General features: G+C 35.1%; 1 pseudogene; it reads left to right on the top strand.

Annotated features, from left to right (window-relative positions):
* The first annotated feature begins 10,973 nt into the window (after positions 1-10,973).
* LOC102962471 lies at positions 10,974-11,720 on the top strand (annotated as a pseudogene).
* The last annotated feature ends 8,847 nt before the right edge of the window (positions 11,721-20,567 follow it).

The raw sequence follows: 20,567 nt of genomic DNA, 5'->3' as shown, positions 1-20,567 counted from the left end.
CCAAATTACTCTACTGATAGTAATCTTATCACATCACCAGTGGTCTCATATATGTTATCCATAGCTGTTTCTATGTCCTCATTTTAATTGACCTCTAGGCAGAATTTTTCACAATTGAACACTTTCTCCTTTTTAAAAATGCAGCTTTCCTTGTCATTGATGACACCATATTCATCTGTGGTTTCTTCAACTTGCTGGTTGCTCCTCTTAAATCTCCTTATGTGATGAAATATAAATGTTATAGTTGCCCAGATTAGGTCAGAGACTTTATCTTTTCTCTTTACTGTCCCAAGATCGTATAATCAGTCCTATGGATTTAAATAGAATTCATTGCTATCTATATATTTGTTGACATCAATTGTACATTTCTAATAGTGACTTTTGCATTAAGTTCTATCATCAGATGTGTATATAGAATTAGTTATTTGATTTGGCTTCCTGGCCATTACTTCAGAGATCATATGACCTAAACAGAGCTCTTATTTCCACTATTTAAACAAACAAACAAACAAAATAGCAAGTAAAGAAACGACTTCATCCAAACCATCTCAGAGTAAGCATTTACTAATTTCCTTTCTTTCCACTCTTGCTGTCCATAATCAATCCTTTCCCCGTAGCCAGAGTGATCTTTTAAAAACTGTAAGTCACTTTTCTGTTAAGATCCAACAAATAATATAAAATAGAATCATATAAACACTCAGTCTGAAAAAGGACAGAAAAATTAAAATGGGTAAGAAAGAACACATGAGATGACAATTAGCAAAATGATACATTTAAACCTAAGGATATCTACAATCATATTAAATTTAGAGGTAAAAACACTCAAATTGAAAGGCAGAGATTATCATATTGCATTAACAAAGTAAGACTTAAATCTATACTCCCTTCATAAAATCCCCTTTATATATAAAGACACAAATAGGTCAAAAATTAATGGACAAAGACAAAAAATAGAACAGTGCTTTGCCAAAGGCTGAGGGAGTGGAGAATGGGGAGTTATTTTTTAATGAGTACAGAGTTTCAGTTTGATATGATGAAAAAGGTCTATAAATGAATACTGATAATGTTTATAAAACACTGTGAATGTACTTAATTTTACAGTTAAAAATAGTTACAATGGTAAATTTTGTTATGTATATTTTACTACAATAAAAAAAAATCAATGTATAAAAAAAAAGTATTCCATGCCAAGGTTGAAGTGGCTATCTGATGCTAGAAAAAATACAACTTTTGGCAAATCACATTATCAGAGAAAAATAAGGTAATGTTATCAAAATCAGGTATGAATTTATCAAGAAAACAAAACTATCATAATCATATATGCCCCTAAAAACAAGCAGCAAATTCATGAAGCAGAATCTGTTGTAGTACAAGGAGAAACAGACAAATGTAAAATTCTAAGAGGATTTCAGTATACCTCTCTCAATAAGGGACATAACAAGTAGACAGAAAATTGGTATCACTATATCAGATTTTAAAAACATTATCAAACAACTTGATTTAATAAACTTTCTAAAACATTCTACCCAACAAAAGCAGAATGCATATTATTTGAAGTGCATGGAGAAACAAAAATCCAAGTTAAAGCATTTTCTTGGTCATAAAACATGCTTCATAAGATTGAAAGGGTTCAAGTCAGACAACATATTTTTCTAGCTATAATGGGATTAAGTTAGAAAACAACTATGGGGAGATACCTGAAATATCCCCAAATAACTGAAAACTAAACACACCCTTATATTAAAATTATGTGTGAAAGAAAGGGAAAGAAAGAAAAAGTACTTTGAATTACATTCATATATAAATAGAAATTACTGGGATGCATATAAAACATATTTAGAGGGAAATTTATAATATTAAACACCTATATTAGAAAAAAAAGATGCCACTTTAGTGACCTCAGTTACCACTGTGAGACATTAGAAAAAGATTAATCCACAAAACAATGAAAATAGATCAATAAAAATCAAAGAGGAAAACAAAAGAAAACAAAACAGAGAAAACCAATAGTATCAAACATTGCTTTTAGATTAATGAAATCAACAACTCTACTCAAACTGATAATAAAGTGATATGAAAAAAATTTCTAATATAAAAATAAGATAAAGTATCTCTACTGCTTCTACAGATACTACTTAGATAATAAGGGCATATTAAAAACAAATTTAGGTCAATAAATTTGTCAATTCAGATAAAATAGACAAAATCCTTGTGAGACAAAAATAACCAAAGAGCATCCATAAAAAATAGATAACCTAAATAGCTCCATATCTATTAATGTAATTGAATTTGTGGTTAAAAACCTTCATAGGAGGGATGCTTGACTGGCTTAGTGGGTTGAGCTTCTGACTCTCAATTTCAGCTCAGGTTATGATTCCAGGGTAATGGGATCCAGCCCTGCCTAGGGCTCCATGCTGAGCATGGAGCCTGCTTATGATTCTTTCTCCTCCTCCTCCTCCTCCTCCTCCTCCTCCCCTCTCTCCCCCGCTCACACACTCTCTCTCTCTTTCTTATTAAAACAAAAAATAAAATACTTAAATAAAACAAAACAATAAACCTTCACAGGAAGAAAACTCCAGGACCAGATGGCCTCACTAATGAAATTTATCAAAAATTTAAGAGGAAATAACACCAATATTATGCAAACTTTTCCAACAAATTCAAGAGAAAGAAAAGTTTATGATCATTCTGTGAAGTCAGCATCACTCTGATACAAAAAATCAACAAAGACATTTCAAGGAAAGGAAAAGGGAGGGAGGGGAAGGGAGGGGAAAGGAAGGAAAGGGGGAGTGCAGGGGAGGGGAGGGGGAGGGAGGTGGAGGGGAGAGGAGGAAAAGAAGGGGAGGGGAGGGAGAGCTGAGGGGAGTGAAGGAACAGGACTAATATCCCTCATAAATAGAAGTAGAAATTCGTAATAGATATTAGCAAGTAAAATGCAACAATACATAGGATAACACATCATAACTAAATGGGATTTATGTCAGGATTACAAAATTGGTTTCATATTCAAAAATCAACCATTTGTAATTCACCATATTGACAAAAAATAAACTAAACCAAAACAAAAACAATGCATTCATCTCAATGGACACAGAAAAAGCATTTGGTAAAATTTAATATACATTCCTGATAAGAACGTTCAGAAAACTAGAAATAGAAGGATACCTCTTCATCTTCACGAAAGGTATCTATGGAAAAACCTACAGCTAACATCATACTTAATGATAAAGACTGAATGCTTTCCTTCTATGATCAGAAACAATGAAAGGATTGTTCAATATCAGCTCTACTACAGTACTGTAATAGAAGAATTTGGCCTATGATGGGAGGGAAAATAAAATGCATTGGGATTAGAAGAGAAGAAGTAAAACTACATTTGCAGATGACAGGATCTTGTATCATGCAAGTTTGGTAAAGTCATTTACTCATCAACTTTTATTCCCTAAAGTAACTATCCACAAAAATATTAAGAAACAAATATGCAGTGGAACTCATAATAACTACTTTTAAATTTTAAGGTAAATAAAAATAATGTAAACTTATACAATAATAAATTATATATTCATAGTAGTTCAACCTAAGTTCTATACCATGTATGTCCATATAGTTTATTTACTTTTGCATTTCAGTGACTGCATTAAGTAGTTTAGTGAATGAAATAAAGGCATAATGTAAAAATTAAGGGTATTTACTGAACTTAATTTTAATCAAGAAACTTATATGGAGACAGCAGAATAGCCTAATAACTGCTAGGTTTAACTTCACTATCTGTTAAGAAAATCATTTTTTTAAACTTTTATTATTTTGCAGGACATCATGGTACAGTTTGCATATGAGAAAATAAACCTTATTTTACATATTACTATAACCATATTCTGATTGAGTGAGTCCACAAAAGCAGATTCCAGATCGTCTCAAAACTCGATCCTGTTTTCATATGGGCTCTAGACCCTTTTACAGCCTATCTCTGTATACAGCCCTTTTGAAATCAATGGAAATTCCTTGTTCAAGTCAACAGTATGAGGGTATGAAACCAAATGGAGAAAATGACCCTTGAGATACTATTGCTCTTGAAATTGAAAAGTTACCTTTTTATTACAATGCAACACATTTCCTATTTCAAGGGCAGTAAAGTTATGTGTTAAAAAGTATTTCTACAATAGCCTTCACATTTAGCAACACACTGATGTATTAAAACTGAATTGAGATTTTAGGAATGAAAATAATGAAAACAAAAGTAAATAGTGCTCCTTTAAAGTAGTTTTATGAACTGGTTACCAATTGTAATAATGGTTTTGAAACTGCTGGAATGCAAAGAAAAAAAAAACCCTACCATTTTCATTTTTAAATAACTTGAGAAATCTAACTTATTAAAGCTTAAATGGAGTAACTCTAATTATATATTTTATATATAGTGGTGTGTATATGTATTTAACTATTTTTAGTGTAAATTATAGTGGCATTAATTACATTCACAATGTCATCGCTCCAAATGAAAATCTGTACCCATTAAGCAATAATTCCATCTTCCCTTTACCCCACTCCTGGTAACCTCTAATCTACTTTCTGACTCTTTGAATTTGCCCATTTGTGCAGTTATGCAATATCTGTTCTTTTATTTCATTTAGCATAATATTTTCAAGAGTCATCCATGTTGTAGCCTGTATCATAATCCATTTTTATGGCTGAATAATAATGTATATTGTTTATCCCACATTTTGTTTATCTATTCATTGGTTGATAAGACACCTGGTTTGTTTCCACCTTTTGACTATTGTAAATTATGCTACTATGATTGTTTGTATACACATACCAGTTTGAATCCCTATTTTTAATTCTTTTGGATATATACCTAAGAATGAAATTATTGAGTCATATGGTAATCCTATGTTTAATGCTTTGAGGAATTCTCAAACTATTTTCCACAGTAGCAATGCCATTTTACTTTCCTACCAGGGATATACAAGGGTCCCAATTTCTCCACATCTTCACCAGCATTTATTATTTTACCTTTTTTGTGTGTTATATCCATCCTAGGAGGTATGACATGAAATCTCATTGTGGTTTTGATTAGCATTTCCCTCATGACTGATGATGCTGAGCATCTTCTCATATGCTTATTGGTCATTTTCCCATTTTCTTTGAATAAATGTCTGGTTCTTTGCCCATTTTATAATAGTGTTTGCTTTTGTTGTTGTTGTTGACTTGTAAGAGTTCTTTACATATTCTATATACCAAAACCTTACCACAAAAATGTGATTTGCAAATATTTTTTTCTGTTTCTCTGGTTGTCATTTTACTCTATTGATAGTGTCCTTGGCCTATGCTTTTAGGGCCATATTTAAAAAATCATTGCTAAGTCCAAGGTAATGAAGATTCATCCTTATATTTTCTTCTACGAGATTATACTTTTAGCTTTAAATTTATGTCTTTTGATCCATTTTTATTTGTTTTTATACACGGTATAAGATGAGGGTCTATCTTAATTATTTGCATGTAATATTCAGTTTCCCCAGCACCAGTGGTTGAAGAAACTATACTCTCCCCACTGAAAGATTGTAGCATCCTTGACTAATGTCAGTTGCAATATATATATTTCTGTGGTGTCAATTTTACTACAGTGGTGCATATGGATATCCTTACCACATGATTTTGATTATTATACCTTTGTAAGTTGGAAATTGTGAAGTATGAGCTTAACTTTGTTATTCTCTTTCAAGATTGGCTTGACTACTCAAGGTGCCTTAAAATTCCATATTAAATTTATAAGGGTTTTTCTATCTTAATGCAAAACATCTCTGACATTTTGACAGGAATTGCATTGATTCTGTATTTTCGTGGTGTCATCTTAACAATATCAAGTCTTGCATATATTTAATTAATATTAAATTTATTCCATTAATTTCTTTCATCAATGTTTTATAGATTTCAATGTACAGGTCTTGTACCTCATTGGTTACATTTATTCCTAACAGTTTATTCTTTTTGATATTATTGAAAATGAAATTGTTTACTTAATTTCCTTTTCAGATTGTTTGTTGCTAATATAAGAAATACAGATCATTTTTGCAAGTTCATTTTTCATCTATCAAATTTTCTGTATTTTAAAATTCGATGTAGAAATATTTTGTGGATTCAAGTTTTCTACATACAAGATCATGTCATCTATGAACAGAAATAATTTTACTTCTTCTTTTCAATCTGTATGCCTTTTCTTTACATTTCTTGCCTAATTACTCTGGCAAGAACATCAGATAATTATGTCAGATAACAGTGGTGAAAGCAGATATCCTTGTCTTGTTCCTTATCTTAGAGTAAAAGCTTTTAGTCATTTACCATTATGTATGAGGTTAGTTGTGGACCTCTACCATGTACAGAAAGATTTCTTCTAAACATTTTTGAGTGTTTTTATCATGATGGATGTGACAAATTATACTTTTATGCATCATTTAAAGTTATCATGCAGGCATTTTTCCTTTATTACATTAATGTAATATAATACATAGACAGATTTTTATATGTTGAACCATCCTTGCTTTCTTTGTGTAAAGCCCACTTGTTCATCTTTATAGTCCATTTAATATACTGCTGAAATCACATTAGTAGTACTTTGTTGAAACTTTTTGCATCAGTATCATAGACAAGGGATATTGCTGTAATTTTATTGTCTTGTAGTACCTTTGTCTGGCTTTGTTTTTAGGGTAATGCTAACCTCATAGAATAAGTTAGGAACTATTAATCTCTCTTCATTTTAGAAGAGTTTTTGAAGAGTTGGTTTGAATCTACCAGTGATTAATTCACCAGCAGTTGTCTGCTTTTCTTTGTTGGGAGGTATTTCTTTGAATTTTTAATTATTGATTCAATCTGCTTACTTGTTAGAGATCTATTATGATTATCTTTATCTTTTTGAGACAGTTTTGGAGTTTGTGTATTTATCAGAATTGAACCATTTACTCTAGCTTCTCCAATTTGTTGGCATATAGTTGCTCATAGTATTTTCCTACAATCCTTTCTATGCCTTTAAATTCAGTAAAATGTTCCTGTCTTTTCTGATTTTAGTAATTAGAGTCATTTACCTTTTTTCCTAGTCAATCTGAATAAATATTTTTTATTCAAGGATAATTAATATATAGTATTATATTAATTTCAGATATATAATACAACGATTCAACAATTCTATACATTACTCAGTGCTCATCACAAACGTGGTCTTAATCCCCTTCACTTTTTTCATCCATCCCTCCTACACACCTTCTGGCAACACAACCACCAATTTATTCTCTATATTTCAGTCTTTTTTTTTTAATCTCATTTTTTCTTTGTTTGCTTGTTGTTTCTTAAATTATGTATATGAGTAAGGTCATATGGTATTTTTATTTCTCTAATTTATTTCACTTAGCATTATATCCTCTAGATCCATCTGTGATGATGCAAATAAGATTTTATTCTTTTTTATGGCTGAGTAATATTCCAGTGTGTGTGTGTGTGTGTGTGTGTGTGTGTGTGCAAGCATGTGTGTGTGCATGCTTGTGTGTATTTTATACCATCACTTTTAGCATCTTGTTTATTTTTTTAAATTTATTTATTTATTTTGAGAGAGAGAAAGGAGGGGGAGGGACAGAGAGAGAGAGAGAGAGAGAGAGAGAGAGAGAGAGAGAGAACCTCAAGCAGGCTCCATGATCAATCTCATGAAATGCAAGATCATGACCTGAGCCAAAATTAAGAGTCAGACACTTAACTGACTGAGTCATCGAGATATCCAGATGCCCCTTTAGCATATTGTTCTAAAAGTTGTTTTGAGGGGCACCTGGCTGGCTCATTGGAAGAGCATGAGACTCTTGATCTTGGGGCCATGAGTTCAAGTCTCATGTTGGGTGTAGGATAACTTAGATAGATAGATAGATAGATAGATAAATAGATACGTTGTTTTGAATTTAGAATATCGTAAATAAAGTAGTATGAATTTTATGAAACATTTTTAGGGCATGATAAATGACTTGGTCCATTATAGTCCATACGCATTTTTTTCGCTAATAATATCTCATTTCATTTCCACAGCACTTTGCATCGGTATTATTATTCACATTTCAGAAGTGACAAAATAAAGATTATAAAAGTTTAATGATAAATTCATAACTTGTGAATCGGAGAACCAGAATGCAAAGTCAGGTCTCAAGACTATATCCCACACTCTTTCAACAATACAATACTCCTAGAATATTACCCTCTGGTGATTTGAGTAAACTATGAACATAAAATGTTTACAATTGAAGAATGTGTAGAATTTTCAAAACTATTTTATTGTTACCAGAGTTATTGTTGTTTTCAAATAAGAGAATGAACACTTTTACACTATTTTACTTAATAAAAGTGCAAATACACCAGGGGACGCACTTTCATTTCTTTTGCCAGATGGTATCATTTTAAAGTTTGAGACATGTGTCAAAACACTCATATCTAAAAATAAGAATAGCATAAACCAACAAACAACAAACAACTTTCCAAGGTTCATTTGATTTGTGGAACTTTTCACTAGTTTAGAATCATTATTTATTTAGAAAGATTATGTGTTTTGTTTCTATTTCCTAGTCAGCATTGTACTACTGTTACTTCCTCTCTCTATAAATAATAGCAACCTGCATGCTCCCTAGGGTGGTCAGTCCTCTGAAACCCAGCGGGAAAAAAGTGTCTCCATATTTTGGCATTAAAGTCCTTATTTTTTGCAATCAGAATGCCGTTTACTTTGTACAATACAGAATCTTTTGTATGAGTTTCTGGAAAATTTAATGTAGGAAATTTGATGAGACTATGTAAACACAATAGTCTCCTAGAGGTAGACCCATGATAACAAGAAATGTGACAATTTACATTGATCAAAGGAATAGACAGACTCCTGAGCTGTTGCAAAAAATGAAGGCTACAAGTGATTAGCCAGATTCAGTTTATTATAACAGAATATTAAATTATTCTGATATTACAAAATAAAGAAAGGAATATGCACTCTCTTGAATATTTCTATACATATTTTTAAAATTTTTAAGTGTTTCTTTGGAAAAAATACAACTTCTTGTCAAATAAATATAGCATTGCAGTGCAGAGTTTTCATATATGCTAATTTATTTCAGTCTGCACAAGGTAATTCAAAAATTAATAACTAATTCTACTACACAGTAAGTTTCACTTAATAGCATGTCTATTTAAATCTCTGTGTTTTGTGAAATACATACTGGAGTAGAAAAGTAACCTCATTTGGCCCAATTAAATTAATGGTATATAAATTAATGCTTATTTTGAGTATCCTGTTAATTTAACAAAGAACAATAGGTAATCTGAATGTCCATCAGTACAGGAATGGGTGGATAAACTACACTACTAATATATGGAACATACTGAACTGTTTACTCTCTAGTGATACTTATCTTTTTCTCCAACCTTGTCAACTTTTAATTATATCTCCAGGAACAGAGTTCTCATTTAGATTCCACAATGAAAAGCACTTGTGTAATATTTAAAGGAAAAGAGAAAAGGAAACCATTATTCTCTGCTGTTAGAGATAAATAGCTGAACAGATGTGAAGCATGAAGCAAGTTCCACGTGGGCTTTTGTTAATCATCTGCAATTGCGGTAATTGATAGGCACTTCCTGGGTTTGGGGATTTACTAATTTCTTGGAATCTATAAAGGGTGATCATTATTCTTTGCCCCTTCCCCTACTGTCAACTTAAAAAAAAACAAAAAACAAAAATCTATTTTCTTTTAGCACATGCTCCTGCTAAAATGTATAATTCCAGCCCTTGAGGCAAAAAAAAGACAATTATACATTTTTTTAAATTAATGACTTAAATCCCTATGCATTGACAATGGAGAAAAGTTCACAAAATATCATTTCATGAAAACAAAATAATGCTACAGAAGGATGTTTACTTTGTGAAATTATGAAAGTCTGTGTTAATAAACTGTTCTCACAAAATTTGTTTATATTATGAAACACGTTTACACAAGCACACATATGGCAGTAAGACAATTAAGGCACAAAACTATAACCTCTATGAATCTCAAAATTATTTAACCTGATACAGCATACATTTCATTTTTAATAACTAATAATGGTAGTGAAAATATTAACAAAGTCTTTTTTTTTAATTTTTATTCATTTTTAAAGCAAGAGAGAGAAAGAGAGCGTGAGAGGAGGAGGTAAGAGAGATAGGGAGACACAGAATCCAAAGCATGCTCCAGGCTCTGAGCTGTCAGCACAGAGCCAGACATGGGGCTCAAACTCATAAGCCATGAGATCACGACCTGAGCCGAAGTGGATGCTTAACAGACTGAGCCACTCAGGAGCCCTTAGCAAAACTAAATTTTTTAAAGATTAGTCAAAGTTTTATGAAAATTATAATTGCTCATAAATGACTAAATTGTTTTGTATCAAGGTACACAGTTGTTCTAGTTTATGAAAATGTTTGCTCTTTCCACTCTCCACATCCATTTACCCTTCTTTTCTATTGTTTTATCCTGATTGTAAATTCTGTATTTACCACTCTTCCAAAGCTCATATACTTTAGAAAAGTAGACATCACTACCAACTTCAGGATTAGTCCCTAGCTGGCTTACTTTAGGGTGATTGATGTAAGAAGCGCATTTCAAACAAAGGAGATATATAAAACGTATTTGGGCATACTGAAACATAACTTCCCACGCTTCAAGTGTTTCTGGGAGATACTTTCTCTTTCTGTGTGATGTAAAGCAGGGTTTTTAGATCATGGGTTTTCCTGGAAGCTATTTTATGAGTTTGAGAAAAATCAACAACAAGAAAAATTATACTCCCTTAAGGCAGACAAATTAAGTCTCCTCTTGTGTTCTCATGCTAATGGTCGGTAGCATCTGCTGAGGGGGATGCAAATAACTGCTGCTGGCACAGGAAAACCTTCCTGCCTGCCCCATATCCTCTCCCTGCCAGTGCTGGAGTTCACCAGCATGTCCATGGTGCCACCCAAATGTTCACAAATTGGCTGGCATAGGGGGGTGGGATCAACAAGTTTGGCAACAAGTCCATCCAACAGACCAAGCCCCTCACCCTGGAGTTCACCATCAACATGTACCCTCTTATCAATTGTATTTTTGGTACAAAGGAGTCCCTGTATGAGAAGGCCAGCTCCGTCGCAGCCACATTTCAGCACATGAGGGAGGAATCTGATAAAATCGAATGAGAAGGACTATAGAAGGGGCCCTGATTGTACACGAACACCTGCTACTGCACGTGTTCCTGCTACCGCTGGCAACAACTTTCTTCACATTACCTGGTGGTGAACTTAACCCAGGAGAAGATGAAGTTGAAGAACTCAAATGCTTAATGACAAGGATACCGGGTTATCAAAATGTAGTCCTGCAAGTGGGGTCATTGATGACTGCATTGGTAACGGGTGGAGGCAAAATTTTGAACCTCCTTAGTATTCATATATTCTTCCACATATTAGAAAACCTAAGGAACGTGATGGAGCTGTTTTGGTTCAACCTCAAGAGAAAGCCTTGTTTGCAGTCCCTAAAAATTACAAGCTGGTAGCTGCACCATTGTTTAAACTGTACAATAGTGCTCTAGGTTATGGACCCATCATTTCTAGTCTCCCTCCGTTTCTGAGCAGGTTCAATTTTATATACAATTGGATTTCCACACAGTGTAAAAGTAAAAGAAGTTGTCTCTATGAGCACAGCTATACAGTATAGAAAAAACATGGTAGAAAAAGTTGTTGGTTTTTTTTTATCTCTTTCCCAATCCCTAAATTGCTACCTACTTTCTGTCATTTGAATAGTGAAGTTAATATGAAGAAATAGAGAATGGTGAAAGCAAATGTGATAATGTTTAATTTACTTTTGGTTCTTCTCATACTATTTTGTACATAATTAAAGAACATGGACTTCTTCCTATTTGTATTTTTTTATTTCACATTAAATTTGTAAAATTCTTTAAAACCATAGACAAATAGTGGCAAGATGGCGGCGTAGGAGGATGCTGGGCTCACCGCGTCCTGCGGTTCACTTAGATTGCACCCACACCTGCCTAAATAACCCAGAAAATCGCCAGAAGAATAGCAAAACGGATTCTCCAGAGCCAAGCATAGACGAGAGGTCCACAGAAGAGGGTAGGAAGGGCAGAAAGGCGGTGCGGGCTACAGAGACTGGCGGGAGGGGGCTGGGGCAGAAGGGCGGCCCGCCAGCAAAGCAGAGCCCCCAAGTCTGGCTTGCAAAAGCAGAGGGGCCAGATGGAGTGTGTTCGGAGAGCAAGCGGGACTTAACATCTGGAAGGTTATAAGCTAACAGCTCTGCTCAGAGAGCAGGAAGGCTGGAGGACAACGGGAGGGAGAGTTGTTGAGCCCCGACAACAGAGCACAGCTTGGCGGGGAACAAAGGCACTCGCCAGCGCCATCTCCCTTGCCCATCCCCCAGCCAAAATTCCTGTCAGGGAACTTGCTTGCACCACGCAAACACCCAACGCTGTTCTTCTGCGGATCCATCCCTCCAGCGGGTCTGACTCCCTCCTGGTGCTGCAGGGCCCCTCCCGAAGCGGATCTCCGAAGGAAAAGCGAGCTGAGGCTACCCCTCCTGCCCCCGTGCACCTTGCCAATCCACCCCAGCTAATACTCCAGATACCCAGCACCACAAGCCTGGCAGTGTGCAAGTAGCCAAGATGGGCCACACCACCCCACAGTGAATCCTACCCCTAGGAGAGGGGAAGAGAAGGTACACACCAGTCTGACTGTGGCCCCAGTGGTGGGCTGGGGTAGACATCAGGTCTGACTGTGGCCCCGCCCACCAAGGCAAGTTATTCAAGACAGCACAGGGGAAGTGCCCTGCAGTTCCTCACCACTCCAGGGACGATCCAAAATGACGAAACAGAAGATTTCCCCTCAAAAAAACCTCCATGAAATAACGACAGCTAACAAATTGCTCAAAAAACGATTTAAACAATATAACAGACAGTGAATTTAAAATAATACTCACAAAATTAATCGCTGGGCTTGAAAACAGTATAAAGGACAACAGAGAATCTATTATTACAGAGATCAAAGGACTAAGGAACAGCCAGGAGGAGCTAAAAATTGCTATAAATGAGGTGCAAAATAAAATGGAGATGACCGCCTCGGAATGAAGAGGCAGAAGAGAGAATAGGTGAACTAGAAGATAAAATTATGGAAAAAGAAGAAGCTGAGAAAAAGAGAGATAAAAAAATCCAGGAGTATGAGGGGAGAATTAGAGAACTAAGTGATGCACTAAAGAGAAATAATCTACACATAATTGGTATTCCAGAGGAGGAAGAGAGAGGGAAAGGTGCTGAAGGTGTACTTGAAGAAATCATAGCTGAGAACTTCCCTGATCCGGGTAAGGAAAAAGGCATTGAAAGCCAACAGGCACAGAGAACTCCCTTCAGACGTAACTTGAATCGATCTTCTGCACGACATATCATAGTGAAACTGGCAAAATACAAGGATAAAGAGAAAATTCTGAAAGCAGCTAGGGATAAACATGCTCTAACATATAAAGGGAGACCAATAAGACTAGTGACGGATCTCTCTACTGAAACTTGACAGGCCAGAAAGGAATGGCAGGAAATCTTCAATGTGATGAACAGAAAAATATGCAGCCGAGAATCCTCTATCCAGCCAATCTGTCATTTAGAATAGAAGGAGAGATAAAGGTCTTCCCAAACAAACAAAAACTGAAGGAATTCATCACCACTAAACCAGCCCTACAAGAGATCCTAAGGGGGATCCTGTAAGACAAAGTACCAGAGACATCCCTACAAGCATGAAACCTACAGACATCACAATGATTCTAAACCCGTATCTTTCTATAATAACACTGAATGTAAATGGACTAAATGCTCCAACCAAAAGACATAGGGTATCAGAATGGATAAAAAAAAAAAAAGACCCATCTATTTGTTGTCTACAAGAGACTCATTTTAGACCTGAGGACACTTTCAGATTGAAAGTGAGGAGATGGAGAACTATCTATCATGCTACTGGAAGTCAAAAGAAAGCTGGAGTAGCCATACTTATATCAGACAAACTAGACTTTAAATTAAAGGTTGTAACAAGAGATGAAGAAGGGCATTATATAATAATTACAGGATCTATCCATCAGGAAGAGCTAACAATTATAAATGTCTATGTGCCAAATATGGGAGCCCCCAAATATATAAAACAATTACTCACAAACATAAGCAACCTTATTGACAAGAATGTGGTAATTGCAGGGGAGTTTAATACCCCACTCACAACAATGGATAGATCATCTAGACACATGGTCAATAAAGAAACAAGGGCCCTAAATGATACATTGGATCAGATAGACTTGACAGATATATTTAGAACTCTGCATCCCAAAGCAACAGAATATACTTACTTCTCGAATGCACATGGAACATTCTCCAAGATAGATCACATACTGGGTCACAAAACAGCCCTTCATAAGTATACAAGAATTAAGATCATACCATGCCTACTTTCAGACCACAATGCTATGAAGCTTGAAATCAACCACAGGAAGAAGTCTGGAAAACCTCCAAAAGCATGGAGGTTAAAGAATACCCTTCTAAAGAATGAATAGGTCAACCAGGCAATTAGAGAAGAAATTAAAAAGTATATTGAAAAAAAGAAAATGAAAATACAACAATCCAAACGCTTTGGGATGCAGCGAAGGCAGTCCAGGCCTATCCCAAGATCGGCCTGCAATCCAGGCCTATCCCAAGAAACAAGAAAAATCCCAAATACAAAATCTAACAGCACACCTAAAGGAAATAGAAGCAGAACAGCAAAGGCAGCCTAAACCCAGCAGAAGAAGAGAAATAATAAAGATCAGAGCAGAAATAAACAATATAGAATCTAAAAAAACGGTAGAGCAGATCAACGAAACCAAGAGTTGGTTTTTTGAAAAAATAAACAAAATTGGCAAACCTCTAGCCAGGCTTCTCAAAAAGAAAAGGGAGATGACCCAAATAGATAAAATCATGAATGAAAATGGAATGATTACAACCAATCCCTCAGAGATACAAGCAATTATCAGGGAATACTATGAAAAATTATATGCCAACAAACTGGACAACCTGGAAGAAATGGACAAATTCCTAAACACCCACACGCTTCCAAAACTCAAACAGGAGGAAATAGAAAGCTTGAACAGACCCATACCAGCAAAGAAATTGAATCAGTTATCAAAAACCTCCCAACAAATAAGAGTCCAGGACCAGATGGCTTCCCGGGGGAATTCTACCAGACATTTAAAGCAGAGATAATACCTATACTTCTCAAGCTATTCCAAAAATAGAAAGGGAAGGAAAACTTCCAGACTCATTCTATGAAGCCAGTATTACTTTGATTCCTAAACCAGACAGAGACCCAGCAAAAAAATAGAACTACAGGCCAATATCCCTGATGAATATGGATGCAAAAAATCTCAATAAGATACTAGCAAATCGAATTCAGCAGCTTATAAAAAGAATTATTCACCATGATCAAGTGGGATTCATTCCTGGGATGCAGGGCTGGTTCAACATTCGCAAATCAATCAACGTGATACATCACATTAATACAAGAAATATAAGAACCATAGGATCCTGTCAATCGATGCAGAAAAAGCATTTGACAAAATTCAGCAAACTTTCTTAATAAAAACCATCGAGAAAGTCGGGATAGAAGGAACATACTTAAACATCATAAAACCCATTTATGAAAAGCCCACAGCTAATATCATCCTCAATGGGGAAAAACTCAGTGCTTTCCCCCTGAGATCAGGAGCACGACAGGGATGTCCACTCTCACCGCTGTTGTTTAACATAGTGTTGGAAGTGCTAGCATCAGCAATCAGACAACAAAAGGAAATCAAAGGCATCAAAATTGGCAATGATGAAGTCAAGCTTTCACTTTTTGCAGATGACATGATATTATACATGGAAAATCTGATAGACTCCACCAGAAGTCTGCTAGAACTGATACATGAATTTAGCAAAGTTGCAGAATACAAAATCAATGTACAGAAATCAGTTGCATTCTTATACACTAACAATGAAGTAACAGAAAGACAAATAAAGAAACTGATCCCATTCACAATTGCACCAAGAAGCATAAAATACCTAGGGATAAATCTAACCAAAGATGTACACGATCTGTATGCTGAAAACTATAGAAAGCTTTGAAGGAAATTGAAGAAGATATAAAGAAATGGAAAAACATTCCATGCTCATGGGTTGGAAGAATGAATATTGTTAAAATGTCAATGCTACCCAAAGCTATCTACACATTCAATGCAATCCCAATCAAAATTGCACCAGCATTCTTCTCGAAGCTAGAACAAGCAATCCTAAAATTCATATGGAACCACAAAAGGCCCCGAATAGCCAAAGTAATTTTGAAGAAGACCAAAGCAGGAGGCATCACAATCCCAGACTTTAGCCTCTACTACAAAGCTGTCATCATCAAGACAGCATGGTATTGGCACAAAAACAGACACATAAACCAATGGAATAGAATAGAAACCCCAGAACTAGACCCAGAAAAGTATGGCCAACTAATCTTTGACAAAGCAGGAAGAATATCCAATGGTAAAAAGACAGTCTCTTTAACAAATGGTGCTGGGAGACCTGGACAGCAACATGCAAGAGGTTGAAACTAGACCACTTTCTCACACCATTCACAAAAATAAACTCAAAATGGATTAAGTCCTGAATGTGAGACAGGAAACCATCTAAACACTAGAGGAGAAAGCAGGAAAAGACCTCTTTGACCTCAGCCACAGCAATTTCTTACTTGACACATCCCCAAAGGCAAGGGAATTAAAAGCAAAAATGAATTATTGGGACCTCATGAAGATAAAAAGCTTCTGCACTGCAAAGGAAACAATCAATAAAACTAAAAGGCAACCGACGGAATGGGAAAAGATATTTGCAAATCACATATTGGGCAAAGGGCTAGTAACCCAAATCTATAAAGAGCTCACCAAACTCTACACCCAAAAAACAAATAATCCAGTGGAGAAATGGGCAGAAAACATGAATAGACACTTCTCTAAAGAAGACATCCGGATGGCCAACAGGCACATGAAAAGATGCTCAACGTCACTCCTCATCAGGGAAATACAATGAAAACCACACTCAGATATCACCTCACGCCAGTCAGAGTGGCCAAAATGAACAAATCAGGAGACTATAGATGCTGGCGAAGATGTGGAGAAACGGGAACCGTCTTGCACTGTTGGTGGGAATGCAAACTGGTGCAGCCACTCTGGAAAACAGTGTGGAGGTTCCTCAAAAAATTAAAAATAGACCAAATAGCCAAATTATTAAAAATAGCCAAATTATGGAAAGAGCCTAAATGTCCATCAACTGATGAATGGATAAAGAAATTGTGGTTTATATATACAATGGAGTACTACGTGGCAATGAGAAAGAATGAAATATTGCCCTTTGTAGCAACGTGGATGGAACTGGAGAGTGTGGTGCTAAGTGAAATAAGCCATACAGAAAAAGACAGATACCGTATGTTTTCACTCTTATGTGGATCCTGAGAAACTTGACAGAAACCCAAGGGGAGGGGAAGGAAAAAAAAAAAAGAAAAGAGAGGTTAGAGTGGGAGAGAGCCAAAGCATAAGAGACTCTTAAAAACTGAGAACAAACTGAGGGTTGATGGGGGGTGGGAGGGAAGGGAGGGTGGGTGATGGGTATTGAGGAGGGCATCTTTTGGGATGAGCGCTGGGTGTTGTAAGGAAACCAATTTAACAACAAATTTCATATATTAAAAAAAAAAGATAGACAAATAAGACACAAATAAAATAGGTCTTGGATGACAGTAGGAATGAATCATTAGATCAATCTTTCTGAAGTTCATCCTAACTCTAGAACAATTTTTGCATACTCTTTTTTTTGTTTTAAATTTTTTTTAACGCTTATTTTTGGGAGAGCACACTTGCATGCGCACTCAAGCGGGGGAGGGGCCGAGAATGAGGGAAACAGAAACCAAAGCAGGAGTCTCCAGACTCTGAGCTGTCAGCACAGAGCCCAGCATGGTGCCTGAACCCATGAACTGTAAGATCATGACCTGAGCTGAAGTTTGGTGCTTAAACGACCGACCGAGCCACCCAGAAGCCCCAATTTTTGCATAGTGTAAATCTTGTATTCTTATGCTTGCCAATGAAAGACTGCTAACAAATACAAAATAGGTGATTAATCTAGACTTGGGTAACCTAACAATGTACTCTATTTCAGGTTGGGAGGTTAGAAATAGATCTATAATGGTAAATTAATTGTTAAAATTGTTTCTGATGGTAATGATTAACTCAGTGTATTTGTCTTCTAAGGGTATAGTTTAGGCAATTGGGAGGAAAAATGCCTTTGGATTATATTTTATCTTTCAGTACCATAATGGCAAAAATTGGTGGAAATGTGAGAAATAGGATTCCTCAGTTACAATAGTGGGAAAGATCATTTATATATCCATTCTTGAACCCAATCTGACAGTGTTCAATCAAACTGAATTTCCACATGTCAGGTGATCCAATAATAAACTCCTGAGTTGATATTTTAGAGAAATACTCATATGGGAATTCTCATTAAGGACCATGCAATATGTGTGAAGATGTTCATTATAGCAATAATTGAATCATATTGTATCAGATTATTGGAGAAAATCTAGGTTTTGAATGGATAAATATAATAAGGTAGATCTATACCATAAAAAAGAGTTAAAAACAATAAACTTAGGTGTACGCAGTGGGCTGCATAGGACCTAAAAATAGTGGTTAGCGGAAACATTTAGAGACAACTGTGTAAATCTATATAAATTTGTGTAAATTAACAATAAATACATTTTCATAGAATATATGTTTGAAAAAGCTACATACAATCTCAAAAGTCCATATCCAGCAGCCTAGAACTATTTCCTATGGGCAATGGGGTGGGATGAAAGTGGAGTATGGGGAGAAAAGAAAAGGAAATGCATCAGTAGGGTAATAAAATTGGATTTTGCATGGAGTAACACTATTTTGCCAGGAAGTAAGAAAAATTATTAACTCAAACTTTGTCCTGGTTCCAAATATAGTAATAATAGTATTAAAGTAACATACCTTGAAAATCAGGGATTTAAATTTAGGCTTATTTGATATCAAAATTGCTTATTTTACTGACCCACATTTTCCCTCATACAAACCTCATTTAATTCATACAAAAAATAACATTAAATAATATCATGATAACTGTATCGAGAGAAAGCATCTTTCCAAAACATCACTGAATAATAATTTAATATCCCCTAAGGGCTAGGATTCAAAGCTGGCAATCATAGGGGTGATCTATCACAGTCAGAATGTTGGGAATTATTAAGTTGTAGGGTTAGCAATAAAAACATACTTTGCAGAGATTTATTATGGGATTTCAATTTGATATCCCCCAGGCTATGAGTGGTAACAAAACTCTGTTTCCACATATCCAAGGGTTTTATGGTCAGCAATATATCATGAGTTCTCCCACTTTTATTTTATATTCTTCAATTCATCTAGACTATTTATCTAGGGTCACAAATGTGAATGTGAATATCTGTGTCCTCTGGGACTTCTATTTTATAAGTAAATAGATACTATAGATTACTATAATGTGGTTAAACACAAAGAAAATAATTGTTATAAGTAATCTAAAACTGCCTGATTAAAATTTGAGTCCTTTTTTACAAATAGAATTTGTGTTGAAGTCAATTATTATCTCAAAGTTTAAAATAGGCAATATTAAAATGTCTTCAATATTTATGAATTTTAATATTTGTCATAGAAGTTATCCATTCCTGCATAAAAAGCTACACAAGAAATAATAAATTAAAACAATATTATGTTTTGGCCATATCTCAAATTGTATCAGGGCCTCATGGTGTTTCTTTTGTCAATGCATATATACCACGCTGAGGAAGTTCTCAGTATGTGGCAACTGAAGGATCCATTTTCAAAGTGCCTCATTGAAACCTAGCAACTTGGTGCTGGACTCAGCTGCAAACAGGAGAAGCGGCAGTTTAGAAGTCTTGCTTCCTCCTCACGTAGTCTTTTCCAGGGGCTACTTGAACTTACTCATGGCTGGCTTCCAAGAGTGAGCATCCAAAACAACAAGGAAAAAAATCACAGCTTTTTTCCTGACCTAGTGTTAGGATTCATAAAATATCACTTTCACTGTATTCTATTGTTTACAGTTGCTGCAAAATCCTATCAGTCTGAAGGACAGGAGAACATCTATCACGTATAGTTGGGTCAGTTTTAAGGTTTTGCAAGATTGTGCAAAACGCATGGGAGAGATTGTTTCAAAAATATGTTTTTCAAATGTATTACAAAAATTAAATTTGCCCTTTGGTATTATAATGATTAAGATCTGTGAATTAGAAGTGTTAAAAGTGGCCACATTTTCCTTACTATCTACTTCAAAAGAAAAGTTTGTAATATATATATATGATATCTTTTTATATATGATATCTTCCACTAGTAATATCATTGTTACTCGGCAGATTTAGAAATTTCTTGTAAGCTTTCTGTATTAAAATTTTTATC

The sequence above is a fragment of the Panthera tigris genome, chromosome F2, assembly GCF_018350195.1.
Source record: "Panthera tigris isolate Pti1 chromosome F2, P.tigris_Pti1_mat1.1, whole genome shotgun sequence".
NCBI classification, from domain to species: domain Eukaryota; kingdom Metazoa; phylum Chordata; class Mammalia; order Carnivora; family Felidae; genus Panthera; species Panthera tigris.
Note: the sequence above shows the minus strand (reverse complement) of the source record. Positions and strands in the feature narration are given on the sequence as shown.